The sequence below is a fragment of the Pseudochaenichthys georgianus genome, chromosome 1 (genome assembly GCF_902827115.2).
Source record: "Pseudochaenichthys georgianus chromosome 1, fPseGeo1.2, whole genome shotgun sequence".
NCBI lineage: Eukaryota > Metazoa > Chordata > Actinopteri > Perciformes > Channichthyidae > Pseudochaenichthys > Pseudochaenichthys georgianus.
The window spans coordinates 28,805,413-28,819,393 of NC_047503.1; the positions used below are offsets into that span (position 1 = coordinate 28,805,413).

The following is a 13,981-nucleotide window of genomic DNA, read 5'->3' on the forward strand; positions in this document are numbered from 1 at the left end:
ATGTGATTACAACCTGGTACAAAGCACACAGGCATCTTGTAAAAGTGAACTTATTTTTAGCAATCTCTTATTTATTGGAGGGAATAAATCAGTTATGAGATCTTCTTCTTCGCTTTAATTACGAGTCGCAACCACTTGGAGCATTATCGCCTGTGACATCACTTACGCGAGCCAGAATGGGATTTGGGATTTGTAGTCTTTGTAGTCGCGTATTTTTCATAGTCTTATATTTCAACAGTTTTACGACAAAATGTGACTTTTTTGACATGGAACTTATTGTTTAAGATTGACAAACATCATATGTGTAGTTCGTGGCACAATTCAAACGGGATCAAAAGATACGTTTTCTCTCTCCATTGAATTCAATGTTAATTTTTCGCTTCCGGGGTCCCATGGGCCGGAAGTAGATGGGCGTGACTTCGCCTCTCTATAGAAAGGACTCAATACTTTACATTAATACAAAGTTAACATATGATGGGTGGAATAGGCACTATTCAGTCAGCAAAAAAATTGAAATTACGACTTTGATAAATTAATTTCCAGTATACAAAGCCTGCTTCCCCTCACGAATGAAAAAGAGTAGGTTACTACCCCCTATTTGTACAGAAAATAATCTGAAGCCCAATACAACAAATAAAAAAACAGCAGTCTTGTCTCATTTTGCAGTTGTTACTTTTTGACAGTATAAAGTCTTACCTTTCTTGAAGAGCCATCTATTCCTCCAAAGATAACAAAGTTGTATCTAGGTTTAAACAAATAAGAAAGAAAAAAGTAACTCCCAAACACAATACAAAACATCCATAGAAGCATAGATCTCACATAGAATATTTAAGTGGATGAAAGCAAAACCAAATTTGTTCATGCTACGTTATGCTATGTTTTGTCAATGGTCATTTTTAAATATTATTAAAAAAAACACAAGATATATAAAACTAGAAATGAAAAATAATATAATGAACACTTCACATACAGATAGCATGCAAACACACCTGATTAGCTTGTGATTGGTGTTGATGTGCACCATGTACTTAGGGTAAGGAACTGTGTATGTTCTCCTCACCACACATCCCATCCGGGTCATCCTGGAGAGCACACAAACACTGTCCACACGATGCATACACTCGGTCCCATTGCACTCTGTGTCCCTTTGCAAGTAGAGCACCTCGGACTATACTGTAGCTAGCATCTGGCATGGTGCTTTTAATGTTTGTGATCAATAAATCTAATTCATCGTCACTGCAGCCACTATATGAAGCTGATATAGATACATTATTTTCAGCCATCCACCTAAATAGTGTTGCTCTAGGCACACCCAGAAGTCTGGCAACGCAATGTGATGACAGTCCTAGTTCTATAAGATTTGTCAGAGTCTCTACTGACAATGTAAATCGTGGACGCCCACATCCAGAACCTCTTTGCAACTCCAGGGTTACAAATGTCTGTTCATTCTCTCTCTCCTGCTAGATGAGAGTATTAAGGTCTGCAAGTGCAGACAGAATGTTCTCTCCTACATCAACTATGTCGCCCAGAGCACTTAATAGAACACAATCCTGACGACACGCAAACTCTAACCCTTCGATGTCTACAGGTGTCCTCTCCAGGATGTGTGTTAGTCGATCATGCAGTCGTTGAAAGATGTCACGCTTCAGTGATTCCTAGGGGATAAATTAAGAGATTAGAGATGACAAACATTGATCTGAAAATTATTGTTTGTTAGCTGCTCCATAAATGACAAGTTCTGCATTTTTTTTTTAAAAGGCCATTTTATTCACCCACTAGCTAAGGCTTAGATTGTAGATGGCTAAAACCATTAGCCATCTCATATAGTCATTAAAGCAGTCAACAGCTGGGTTATTTAAGCAATAGCTCACGACCATAGGCTGTATATATAAATGGACGTAGGGTCCGTGACGTCACCCATAGGATTCTGCAGAGTTGCCGTGAAGCCCTTAGTAGGCGGAGTCGGCCACTAACGGCTCGACAGCGACGTCAGAGTCTAACTCCCGCCTTCTCCCGCCTGCTCCAAATAAGGGCAAAGAGGCGGTGCTGAGGCGGAGCCGAGGTTGGACAGGGCGGGACCTGCTGCCACCGAGCGTGACGTTCCAGACCTAGCTCAGGCTAAGAAGCTAAGCTAACATGCTCTATTCAGTATTAAGCTAACAACCTATGCTAACAACCCAGCTTGAGGTCACTGCTCCTCGTTCCCGGCATATTCTGAAGGTAAGATACCCTGTAACTTTACAAAACTTGTTCTTTTGATTTAAATGTTCTTGAACCTACACTATACAATTGTTTTTTAAGTGCTTCACCGTTTTTCAAATATAAATGTCATTTGTAACTAAACTTTGTAAACTAGCAGAGATATGGCCAGTGTTGCGTGAATTAAATGTGATTAATGAAATATGACTGTAGAAAAAGAAAGGTGCTTTTATATTGATTAAACCATTTTTATTTATTTCAGCATTAAGAAAAATGAAGATGGCAACCTCCTCCACGCCAAACTGCACAACCTGTAAGTTGATGGTCCTGGCTTACTTTACATGACTTCAGATGGTTGACATTACACACAAACATACTATACATATACATGTGTGCACAATTGTAGATAAACAGCACACAGTATATAAATATATATATATAAACTGTGTGCTGTTAATCTGTTTTTTGAGGTTTTGCTCTCTTGTTACTTTTAACCATACAGGTGTGATTTCATAGTTATTTTGCATGTTATTGTCAAAGGAACAAAATGAGAAACCCTTTATAATTGATTTGATATTCCTCATGATCTGAAGCATTTGTTGCTCTCATTTATTTTCCTCCCATAGTGACTGTATGGATAATCGGAGACAGCTATGTCCGGCATGGAGCCCAGAGAGCTACAGAGACCATCGGCAGCAACCTTGGCCTCGACCTGAGGGTGTGCTGGTTCGGTTGGGGTGGACTGCGCTGGAGAGGTGTCCTCCCTTTCTTTTCCTACTCCCTGCGAGGAAGAGCAGTCCCGGATGTCCTCCTCATCCACTGTGGCGGCAATGACTTGGGGGATGTGCCCAGTGTTCAGTTGCTGAACCAGATGAAGGAGGACCTGCACCAGCTTCACCATCGGCACCCTGGCATGAAGATCATGCTCTCCCAGATGAACCAGAGGCGCCGGTGGAGGGCTGGTGCAAATCCTGTCAAAATGGACAAGGCCCGGAAGTTTGTTAACAGTGTTATGGCTACTTTTGTTCATAGCCTAAATGGTGCCATTGTTGACCACTCCAACATTAGACATGACAGTCCTGGGCTGTTTTTGCGAGATGGAGTTAATTTCACCCCTTGGGGAAATGATATTTTTTTTAAGTCACCAGCCAATTGCCTGAAAGACCACCTCCAAAGACTGTGAACTGCTAAAATGTCAGTATCACTGTTTTTGGATTTGGCCTTTAGAGTATGTATTCTAAGGCCCTTGCTAAGCCCAGACTGTCATGGCCAATGTTGAGTTAGATATTACATCTGTAGCCATAACACTGTTAACATGGCTGCTCTTCCTCTTCCCCACATCCCACCCCCCCCTCTTCCCCCAATGGACTCTGCAGCTCTCCAGGCCCATGCTGGTCATGGCTGTCTGTCAAACCTTTTATTTTGTATTTGTTATGATGTTTTTTGTTATTTTATTTGTTAAAATAATTATGTATTTATGTAAATATTGAAAATAAATTACATTCATATTTTCACTTCTTTTGTCTACTGCTTACTGAAAATGTTAGCTATCACATCCAAATGGGACTATCAAATGAAAGGATAAGCTTACCATACAATACAGAAAACATTACACATTAAGGCTCAAATCTTTTCCCAAGCCGGAGCAGTCTGAAAAGAGTCCCAAGTTTAAAAACACAAAATCTTGACAATGAATACTACACTGTCATTTGTCAGTGACAATGCAAACAACAGGAAGGTCTCCCCTAGTCCCATGTATGTTGGCATCAATGTCATAAGCATACCATAGAATGTAATTATGAAGTGCAATACCCACAATCAAGGCCGGATTAACCATATGGGCAACCTGGGCAAGTGCCCAGGGGCCCTTGAGCAAAGAGGGCCCTCAGTGACAAGATTTAAAAAAAAAAGTATTTTTTTTTCTTTTTTTTCCCGGGCACAACTTCACTCATCATAGATTGTTTTAAATGACACTCACTCTTCACTATAAATAACATAGCTTTTCTATAGGGTCAAATTAATATATTTTCTAAACCGTCTCTGTACTGTAGGTCTCACTATGTATGCGCTCAACTTTATTACTACGCGGCGGCGGTGTATAGCCGACTCACAGCCCCACCCTCACTCATGTCACATTTTGTCACGTGAGCAGAAATCATGGATGGTGCTGGTAGCCAAACGCCCAGCGGGGCTGCGAAAAGAAAGAAAAAGAAGAGAGAGTGGCGGCTGCATTAAAAAATTTGCCAACAATAAATTGCTTTTTCAAAAAAGCAAAAAGTGACGAAATAGGCCAGCAACAACCACAAGGAACAGTGGTGGCGGTCATGGAGGATGTTGTTGAGCTAGCGAGCAATGTTAGCCTTGAACCTAGCATGCTAACGCAGCAGCGGGTAGAAGAGGAGGAAAAAGATGAAGACGAGCCTGACGAGGACGTCACAGAGCAGGGTGAAGGTTCGAGTTCATCGGAAGTTCCCTGTGTCTCTCAGGACCCTGCTTTTGACAAATAGGTGTGCGATTTGACATGCCAGATTGACTGAAAATTCTAAATATTGGTCATGTTGGTAGGATTGGGTAGGCGTGGTGTTACTTGTTGGTACGTGGGTTGGGGGGGGGGCCATGAGCGCTCAGTGCCCAGGGGCCCCTGGAGGTACTAATCCGGCCTTGCCCACAATCCCTACAGGGTCGTACCGTCACAGAAGATAATACCTTTTAGAGAGTTTCTAAATTGTTCAGTATGCAGATAAATATTTGTTTTACAATAGAACGTTTTTTCTCTATAAATGTTCCCACATGTTGTGAGCATCTACTTTAAATCTTTTGTCAACAAATAAAAAACATCTTAATTTCCTTTAGGACAACATTTTGTTCATAACACCACTACATTAACAATAAGCATAGGAAAATGATAACTGTCAACATTTAAGATTGTGCTTTTACTCTTTATTTAATCAGATCTATTTACATTGAAAATGTGATAAATACACAAGCCACATTGAAAGTTACATCTTGCATTTTATGAAAAGTAAAGGTTTCGAATCATTGTATGACTTAAAGGGATAGTGGAAATCCGCGAATTTTGGGTTTAACTTATGTATTTTTATTAAAAATAAGCATAATAAACCATTTTTTTTAATTTCATGCGCCTAGTTTCATTTTATTTTCAATTTTACTGCTCCCGACCACGCCCTCTCAATGAAACGAAATACTTCGGGAATTTTTTTTTTTATCCTTTATTTATCCAGGAATGTCCCATTGAGATACAAGATCTCTTCTTCCAGGGAGTCCTGACTGGTCTTCGGGTGATGACGAAAACAAAGGAAGACGGGCACAAACATTGGACGAGGCACGAGTATTTTTATTATGTTTTCTGGCTGATTTAATGCATCATTAGCTTGTACCATTGTGTACACCGCCATTTATTGCCTGTCGATTAGGCGACCGGAGGCCTCGTCATCCGATAATCCGGTACACAGTGTCGAATGTGTACACTACAGTCATCATATAGACATGATAGACTAACAGTACTGTGAGTACAGCCTACACTTGACAGGCAGCCTGGCTAGCCTAGGATTAGGACCATACTACGTCAAAAGACCGATTGGCTCTAGCTGTATATCATGCTAGTATACAATTCATTTACATGTATTCATGTAATTAATGCCCATAAGGCTGTTACATATACAATAATAAATGTGACAAGATAATTTATGTGAACCTGACCCTGGTATGTTATGAAATGTACCCTACATGCCGTCATCCTCGGGCATAGCCATAGGCCTACAGTGCATGCATGCCAACTTTTGCAATATATAATATAGCGCCTAGCGTGAGCTATGCTTAGGGACCTACCAGTCAAGATTATTTGTGCGTAGGGGTGCATCATCTGGCGCCTGGTCCTGGTCATCCTCGCCATTGCCCATGCCGTGAACTAACTCCATCACCTCGGGCTCGAACAAATAAGGACGTAATGGTCCATCGTCTGGCTCAATATTCTCACCATCGTCGCTTACTGAACCGGATTCAGATTCAGTTCCTAAAACTACATTTTCGCAGGAAAGCCGAGAGGATGTTTCTGACTCGCTATCATCACTGGATACCTCGTACAATCCTTCTTCTTTGTCTGGTATATTTGCCCTTCCACGTTCATTCTGCATAGACGCCATGGTTTGTTATTGTTTCGTCTTCCTGAGTTTTCCTCACTTCCGGTTTGGCTGACTCGCTCATTAAAAAAGTTCGGGGAAGCTGCAATAAAGTGCTTCTAACATGCGTAAGGCAATTATTATATTTTTTTAATCAGGTGTGATTGTTTTGGTACGTAATTATGCTTGTATATAAGTTAAAACGAAACTATTTGGGGTTCAATTTCCACTATCCCTTTAAGTACACTACAAAATAAATTAAAGATGTGCAACAACTGTATCAGTAATTAAAATGATATAACTTATGCACAGGCTTGGGAGGGCTACTTGCCAAAAACACAACCAGTAACTTCATGTGAGTATCAAGATATAAAAGTAATGTAACCTGATAACTTTCTTTTTGTTTTGGATTATTTCAATATCAAATGTAATGCAAATAAACACAGGAGAGAAGAAATATGAATATGATTTTTTTTACTTAAAATGTATAATATAATACCATAAAGCAGATTCAGGCAGTAGGTGTAGAGATTCACAATTAAAGTATTATCCTCCAGAACAGTACGGCTTCCAGAGAAGAGATACCATTTGATAATTTTACAACAACCACTATCTGCTCTTTTTAGGTTTTGAATAAGATTGTAATCCTGAGTTTCCCTATTATTAAAAAAAGTAAAACTAATCCGATTACATCTCTTCCTATGTAACTAAGGATTACACTTTCATTTTTTTCTATACAATCTTGATTCGTGTTCGATGTAATCCATTACTATCTAAGCCAATACAAGTCATAACTTTTGGAAAATTGTCTCAAGTTATAAATTATGCCTTCAATCTCTTTCACGTGGAGAAGACATCCCATTGGCCGAGGCGTTGCAACTTCCCTCAAGCGTCCTACATGAAAGAAAGATCACATGTTAGAAATGTGTGCACAAACTATTCAGTATGACCCGTCTTAGTTTAAAGCCCAAGTGTAAGAGTGAACAGAGGCGGAGTCTGCCTGTTTTCCAATTTGTTTTGTTTGTTGGCTGCTGCTGCCCAAACCAACACCCTCCTCACAAGCATTGACTGTTGGAATGTCATTATGCTCCACATGTGGAACAACAAAGGCTTCTTCAGGCATGCCTTGTATCATAATGATATTGCTCTGATCAGCAGCAAGACTGTTTTCACCACTACCATGGTCTACATCTGCAACCTCCTCATTGCTATTAACAGTCGAACTAGGAGTGTCACTTACCTCGTCATTGCTACTCACCTGCTTCTCCTTCCAGGCTGTTGTTCTTTGCCATTGGTGAAATAGAAAATGGTGGGCACTGCAGTGTTTTTCAGGCATCTCCTTCCCTAATAAAAATAATAAACAAAAACACATAAAATAACTTTTTGAGGTCTGTAGATATTCAACTTTCTTTTGAATAATGTTGTTTTAAATGTAAGAGTGCATTATAAAAGACAATAGAGGGCCAACATGTTAACTATGCAGTTAATCCATTCAACAATTACGTGTTTCCAAGATTCAGATTCAAAGGATTTATGTCATAGCACATAGGCTACAGTGTGGGAATGGCAATGAAAATCATCTGTCCCGAGCTCCTCCAACAATGCAACAGTTATATAAGACATAAAACAATAAAAGAAATTCAAAATTAAATTAAGAATAATAAATTAGTGCAGGCAGAAATCTATATACACGTAAATATAATAAGACATATGCAAGAACAGAATGTAAAGATAAATATTGTATAGTAAAATTAAATTAAATCATTTTTTTTTTACAGTGATAGCTGTTAAGATAAATAAGTTATAAGATGACAACAGATGAATGAATGTTGCTATTAAAATAATGTAAAAAAAAGGTAATATAATTCATCTGTTTTTAACATAGAGTATGTGGGGGGAAATGGCAATTCTCTATCTATGATAAAGAGTCTTTGCATAAATTGAAGAGAAATGTGATGGTTTGCAAACAAATCGATTTCTATTTTTCTTTACTTAACTGGCAAAATCTTAATTTGGCCTTTAATAAAAAGAACATTACTCATCACTGATGTGCAAGCTGTGCCATAACAATTATTTAGCATTGTATGATGTATAACATGTATTTAATTAGTAACAACAATTTACACTCACAAATGGAACCAAGTTATTTTGTTTTTAAAAAAGGATCTGTACCCATGAGTCCGTGCTGAAGGGATGACTCTCAAAGTGTGCACTGCACAGGCGAGAAGAAACGTTGGGGGTCCATGTATTCCTCCGGATGTTCAGCACCCACTGGTCCAGCCTGTCTGGATCACCGAAAGGAAACCTTTATTCAAAAATACATGAAAACCGACCCAAAGACAACAGGAGGGTTAATGCCATATTCACTTAGTAACGCATGAACAACTTTTACAAATATTTCTATATAGTCTGTGTTGGTAAATGTAATCTAGGTTGCACATTTCCTGCTGAAATACATGCATGGGCCTACCAAGTTACTGCGTGGCACTTTGGTTTTGATAAAACAGTGTAGTTCCACTATATAAACGTTACATTCATAATCAAACGAGATAATATGCAAGATAAATAGCTATTTGTTGTTATTCTTAATGCTTGTTATTCACACGTTAATAAAATAAAATAAGTACCGATACATAGCAGAACAATTGTGGCGATGTTCAGCTTAATAAGCCTTGTTCAACATCATTTCTTTAGCTAATACTATAGCGGGCTGCAGGCGAACCAAGTCCGCGTTTCGCTGCATTCCTTGATCTCCAGTTATAACGCCGGGCTCCGCCGCTGGCCGAAGCTAACGGAGCCGCAAAGGGCTAGCTACGGCTCCGGTTAGCTTCGGCGGCGGACTCCGGCGGCCACCACTGGGATAATTGGGTCCACTTTTAACATTTGCTCCCATTTAGCATTATGGGCGTCATAGCCATAGACTACAGTGTGAGAAAAAGTTTTTAGAGAGTACTTGTCCATGGACAAGTGAGTTTGGCAATTTACTTGTCCGAATACATTTTTCACTTGTCCAGAATTGACAAAAATTGGGGCCACTGGAATCTTCTTCCTCATCGTATTTTTTACATTTTCCCACAGTTTTTACAACACCGCTAACGTAAGTGAGCGGTAACATTTTACTGCATCACACATAGGGTTGGGTATCGTTTGGATTTTAACGATTCCGGTTCTGCTTTTCGATTCTGGTTATTTTCGGTTCTCGATTCCGGTTCTTTGAGAGGGTAAATCAGTCCCATGACAAACTGGGAGAAAAATATATTTATGAAAACATTAAGTCAAATCTGTATTCCTATTTACAAATCACTTCATACTGTTGAATTTCTTACGGTTATTGAATACAATTATATAAAAATAATCTCTGCATTGTTTAGTTAGTTCTAAGTGGTGCAGTTTGAGAATGTACAAAGACTCCAGCTCATTCAAAACTCTGCAGCTAGACTACTGACTAATACCAAAAGGAGGGAACACGTTAGTCCTGTCTTAGCTACTCTACACTGGCTTCCTGTAACTTTTAGAATTGATTTTAAGGTACTTCTCCTCATATACAAGGCTCTAAAAATGGACAAGGACCCAGCTACATTGCTGACTCTCTAATGAACTACACACCTGCCAGAACACTGCGATCATCAGATGCAGGTCTATTAGAGGTCACCAGAAAGAGTCATAAAAGAAGATCGGTGATGCAGCCTTTGTAAACTACGCCCCAAAACTGTGGAACATGTTACCCAACAATATTAGGGAAGCCAATACATTAGGCATTTTTAAAAGGCAGCTTAAAACCTATCTTTACCAAAGCATTTGACTGATTTTACACTATTATACTGCACTATTCTCTGTGATTGACATTGCACTATTTCTCTGTTTTATTCCCCATGTTTTTATTTTTAATTATTTTATCCCACTTTATGCTTTGCTCTTGCTGCTTGTTTTACACTGATTTTATGTCTTGTTTTTTACTGATGTAAAGCACTTTGAACTGCAATCCCCTGTATGAAAGGTGCTATACAAATAAAGTTATTATTATTATTATTATATTTATAGCCTATAGGCCTAGCGCTTTTCTACAACTCAAAGACACTTGCACGCTTACACATGTCCTGCAATACACATGCTGCAGCTGCCCAGCTACTCACTGTTTGTAAAAGTTAATAAATAGTATAAATAGCATTTCAATAATGTACTTTCTATACCCTGCTTCATAAACAATACTGACATCCCTGTGCTCCTCCGAGCCTGGGGGTCCGGGGATGTGAGGACAGCGCGAGGACACAGACAGGGAGGCTGCTTCACTTCATAAAGGAAATGGTGGTCAATATTAACAACACAGGAGCTAAAACGCTTAATAACCTTCATTACGTGTTAGAGAGAGAACATAAGAACGTTTGACAAAGATGAGGCTGTTAACGGGCAGCAGATCCGCTGTGTGTAGAAAGAGAGAGAGAGAGACGCTGAGCTGCACCATGCAGCGATCAGCTGATACGGAGCATAGAGAGAGAGCTGCAGTCCGCGGGGCTCGGCCTCCTGTCCTCACAACTCTTATTAATCCCGGTACCGGACAATTGTTATTTGTTCCTACTCGGAACCGAGTTTTGCTTCCCAACCCTGCCACGGTGCTACACTTCCCGCCCCGCCCCCGTCTAACTGTACAGAAAGCGGCGAGATGCATTTCCTTAGGAATCGACAAGCAGAACCGAAACTAACATTTATAAACGAACAATGGCGGACACGGACAATTTGCGAATGAGTTCTGCCTTTTGTAAACTGAATGTATCAATAATTTGTCAATAAATCGGGGCGAAAAACGTCACTTGTCCGCCGGACAAGTCAATTGAAAGATCTACTTGTCCGATATTGTAAATAACACGTCCCGGACGGTGGGACGTGTACTTTTTCGCACACTGGACTATAAAAGTCTTACCCAAGGCTGAATCATAAACTAAACTGTATATATATATACACATGCATAAAGGGTTACGTCCTTAGCTAGCTACATAACAAGCTAAGCTAACAAGCACACAAACACCTGCTAACGGGGTTAACATGTATAATATTATCATTTTACTCACCGAAAAAAGCTGTGAGTAGACTTCTTGGAAGTTCTGTTAGTACATTCAAGCGCACAGCACGACATCTTAATTGTCTGGTATATCACCACGAACACGGCTAAAGCTAAAGGGTCAAGTACAGTACTATGACTAACTAACGTTGTAGCCTCTATGGTTGTAGCCTCTATGGTTGTAGCCTAGCAGAGTGGACAAGTTGCTGTTAGCTGACAGTGAGGCACGTATCTGTCAATCAAAGTGACCACGCCCTAATGGATGCACAAACTTTAAGACCTAATATAAATAAAAGGGTCGCGTTAGAAAACAATTCACTCACAGATCCATAATCATGAAGGTGGAATCTAACTATATCGATAATAAAATGTATGGAGCCAGGGAGAGAAACATGTTTTTTTCCGCTGTAAAGTTGGGCATTTTAACATGGGGGTCTATGGAAATTGCTCCTTTCTGCAGCCATCGCCTATCGGCCAATATATGAACTGCAGTGTGTGGCACTTCCGTATTGGCTTCCCGGCTCTTCCCCAGAGTTTGCCGCTTGCTCACGACAGGCGGTGGTATATGCTCATTATATCACAGCTAAGGGGCGTGGTTCGGCCCGACGCGAAGCGGAGGGTCGACAACCCCGTTACTTCTCCGCTGTTTTCTTGTCCCTCTTGTCTTTTTCTTTTCTTCACTGGGGACTCATCAGCCACTAACTATTACTCCAAATTACTGTGCTCTCCAAATATATTAAAATGAATGTTAAAATCCTCCATGTTGCTATCACACGACAGCGGAAAACTAAAGACAATCAAACAGTTTGCTTGCTTTTCAAACTGTTACATTTGAAAAACAGTTAGAGCGTCTCTTGTCAGTTTGAAAAGCCAACGGTAGGACCTGCTTGCGTTTTTGAGGAGCTTTTTGATTACAGATTTGAAAACATCGCTCCTTGCTTTAAAAGTAGCACAATTCATGATGTCAAACCTTGGAAAGTATCTAGATATCCCTGCCCTAATGACAAAGTAACTGGCAAGTGAATATGTGTCGCCGTTTGATGTCTATGTCTGGACCGCTGCGTAAAAAGGAGGGTTTCTGCCCCGTTACTTCTCCGCTGTTTTTCTTGTCTTGTTCTTTCTGAAGATGTGAGCGTCCTTAACAACGGTCAATAAGTCCTTGACAGCGGTCTGTCTGTTCGGTATTAACAACGTGTCACGTGTTCTGAATTGACCAATCAGAATCGAGTATTCAACTAAGCCATGTAATAAGTAAGGGATAATGTGCTGCGACGCGGTCATTATGGGGAAAAGAACACCGACAGGCTGATCAGGAGCCTGACGCGAAGCGGAGGGATCTAGATCGGCATGAAGGTGTTCTTTTCCCCATAATGACCAAGTCGCTGCACATTATCCCGCTTATTACATGGCCACATTCTCAACAAAGTAACGTTATGACTCCCAATATTAATTGAAATGCTTTTATGGATTTAGAAAATGATTTTATTGATTTAAAAAATAGTTGTATGTATTGATTTAAATCCGCGAAGAAAAATAGTCCGATGTTACTGTTTGAACTAACGTAGCAACGGCAGGAACTGCTTCGATAGCGTTTTTGAGGAGCTTTCTGATTACAGATTTGAAAACATCGCTGCTTGCTTTAAAAGTAGCACAATTCATGATGTCAAACCTTGGAAAGTATCTCGATATCCCTGCCCTGATGCCAAAGTAACTGCACACTGTATGTTTTGCCATTTGATGTATATGTCTGGACCGCTGCGTAAAAAGGAGGGTTTCTGCCCGTTACTTCTCCGCTGTTTGAGGGATATTTTTCGCGTCGGGCTCCTGATCAGCCTGTCGGTGTTCTTTTCCCCATAATGACCGCGTCGCAGCACATTATCCCTTACATGTTAGCTAGCGCTAACTAACGCTAGCAACGGAAGTGTCAAGTGTGCCTTACAATGCATACAAACATCCTAAAATGCGGTGTCATGTTCTTTTGAAGTTTGTGAAAATGATGTGAAATACAGATGATCAGAATAAGAGGTGTAGCCGATTATTTTTGTATTTTCTTTGTCAGCCAGTCAGTGACCAGGCTAGAATCTTTAGCTGCAAAAACGTAAGGCATTTAGCTAATCATTTAGCTTTTCATCTTTTTTTAGTGTTTTAGTTTTTTTGGGTCAAGAACGTCAGTCCGATTGGGTGACGATTAGAAAGGGGGTCGCAAGGTAATTTTAGTTTGTCAATCAACTCTGGTATGAGAATAATGTGTCATGTTAAGAGAGAGTAATGTTCCAGTTGTTTTTGTGTGGGGTGGGGTGGGTGAATGAGTGAGAGCAAGATGATTGACATTCATGAATGAAGATAGAAGATCAATTTATATTCCTAATAGTACTACTGACTTGTGAGGATAACTTGTAATTAGAACTGAAATAGATACATTTATTAAACTGTATTATGGAACTTCTGTTTTTTTATTATCATTCTTACCACTTTTATTGCCAGATAGAGGGTTCCGATCATAAAACACAGAGACCATACAGCCATACCATATTGAATTGAAAAATACAAATCAGAATTCTTCAATGTTGACATGACAATGATAAAT

At 39.8% G+C, this 13,981-nt stretch overlaps 1 protein-coding gene and 1 long non-coding RNA gene across 2 annotated transcripts in view; both read right to left on the reverse strand.

Annotated features, from left to right (window-relative positions):
• The window catches only part of LOC117446043 (serine hydrolase-like protein), a 73,856-nt gene that overhangs the window by 17,606 nt on the left and 42,269 nt on the right, over positions 1-13,981 (reverse strand). The window lies entirely within an intron of this gene.
• LOC139434652 (uncharacterized) lies at positions 6,796-8,638 on the reverse strand. The gene is made up of 2 exons (XR_011643993.1): positions 8,511-8,638; positions 6,796-7,682 (listed from the first exon to the last, which is right to left on the reverse strand). It is a non-coding gene; the product is annotated as an uncharacterized lncRNA (long non-coding RNA).